Genomic DNA, 2,402 nt, shown 5'->3' with positions numbered 1-2,402 from the left:
CCTCCCAACGTTTACAGTCTGTTACCCTGAGTTGTCTCACGGCCCTACCTGTATTTGCACTGTGATATTGGAGCTTTGATTTTCAGTGCTATTTATAAGTTATAAAGGGACATCCTTTCCCTGGACATTTATACATTCACAGTGGGCTAAGTGGAACTCTCGTAGTGGGATACAAACACTTTTGACTACACAGTATCCAGTTTATCTGTGTTTTGGACAACTTATACAGAGTGCCAGCACACACCTCATATGTTTGAGGGTGAAGTTTGTAAGTGTACATCCTGATGTTTTTACTGTTTTGATTAAAGTGAAAAGGTGTTTTTAATCTGCACTTAGATCAGTGTGTTTTCCCTTGGTTGCGCTCCACCCCCCTTTCTGTTTCTACAGATTCTTTGCCTAGAGATCAGATGAGTCCTTCAGGGCTGTAGTGGACACTGAATACACTCGCCTAGCTATCAATTTCCCTATAAAATCAGCAGCAGCAGTAGCACTATACCTCCACTCACTAAGAATGCAGGATCAGAATGAATCTAAAATGGCTTCTGCCAAGGAGCAGGGAGGGTCTGTGAGGGAGTGTCTGCTGCTGATTGGCTGTAATGTGTCTGCAGACTGTGAGATACAGGGTCAAAGTTTACTCAATGATGACGAATAGGGGACGGGTCGAACATTGCATATGTTCGCCCGCCGCTGCGAACGCGAACAAGCTATGTTCACCGGGAACTGTTCCCCGGCTAACTATTCGCAACATCACTATTCTTCAGCGCCCCTTGGATGATGACTTCTGCCGCTCCGGATCTCCTCTTCGGTTCCATCGGTGGTCGGCTAGCTGAAGACGGCTAAAGGTAGGATGATCTTCAGGGGGTAGTCTTAGGTTTATTTAAGGGGGGTTTGGGTTAGAGTAGGGGTATGTGGATGGTGGGTTTTATGGTCTGGTAAGGTAATAGAGCTGGTAACTTTTTAATGTAGAATAGGGTAGGGCATTTTTTTATTTTGGGGGGCTTTGTTATTTTATTAGGTGGCTTAGATTAGGTGTAAGTAGCTTAAAATAGTTGTAATATTTTTGAAATGTTTGTAACTTTTTTTTATTTTTTGTAACTTAGCTTTTTTATTTTTTGTACTTTAGTTAGTTTATTTAATTGTATTTAATTGTAGTTATTTATAGGAAATTTATTTAATTAATTTAATGATAGTGTAGTGTTAGGTTTAATTGTAACTTAGGTTAGGATTTATTTTACAGGTAATTTTGTATTTCTTTTAGCTAGGTAGTTATGAAATAGTTAATAACTATTTAATAACTATTCTAACTATCTAAAATAAATACAAAGTTATCTGTAAAATAAATATAAATCCTAAAATAGCTACAATGTAATTATTAATTACATTGTAGCTATCTTAGGGTTTATTTTACAGGTAAGTATTTAGTTTTAAATAGGAATAATTTATTTAAGTATAGTGTAGTGTTAGGTGTAATTGTAACTTAGGTTAGTTTTTATTTTACAGGTTAATTTCTGTTTATTTTAACTAGGTAGCTATTAAATAGTTAATAACTATTTAATAGCTATTGTACCTAGTTAAAATAAATTTTTGGACACCTAGTAGAGGTGTACTTTTTTGCCTGCACAGATTATCTCTCATATTATAAGTAGTTTATTTTTGAGCTTGTTATACATTTATCATAGTGAGAGGCTTTCTTTTAGGTATGTTAGATAAACATGTCTCTTTTTTATAACAAACATTTTTTTATATCAGGTTTTATTGGTTTCAATTTTGATATTTATGTTCTTATTTTTTAGGTGTTTTGCTAGCTATGTTTCACATTTTTATATGTGGATATATGTTTATAGCCATTATAGAAGTCTTATAGCTTGTTTTTAAAATTGATACTCATGCATATGCAAAATACGGTCCTTTAATGTTCTATGTATAATGTATATATTCTGAACAGGTCCGTCCACAGTTACCATGTATGGAGGGTGTGTCACCTAAGGGAAGCCACCATTGGCTAAAAAATGTTTCAGTACTCCCCATATAAGATACGTCAGCAGAGTAGATGGGCATTGCCTCTGATGAAGCTGGGAGGAGCCCAGCGAAACACGTAAGGCCACGCCCATCTCTTTGACGGAGGATAAGGTTAGCATTGTGTGCAGCGGCGTTTCCTTCAGCCGGCTACAATCATAGGACCGCGCTGCCACTGTATCTACCGCCTCCCAACGTTTACAGTCTGTTACCCTGAGTTGTATCATGGCCCTACCTGTATTTGCACTGTGATATTGGAGCTTTGATTTTCAGTGCTATTTATAAGTTATAAAGGGACATCCTTTCCCTGGACATTTATACATTCACAGTGGGCTAAGTGGAACTCTCGTAGTGGGATACAAACACTTTTGACTACACAGTATCCA

The sequence above is a fragment of the Bombina bombina genome, chromosome 4 (assembly GCF_027579735.1).
Source record: "Bombina bombina isolate aBomBom1 chromosome 4, aBomBom1.pri, whole genome shotgun sequence".
NCBI lineage: Eukaryota > Metazoa > Chordata > Amphibia > Anura > Bombinatoridae > Bombina > Bombina bombina.
Note: the sequence above shows the minus strand (reverse complement) of the source record.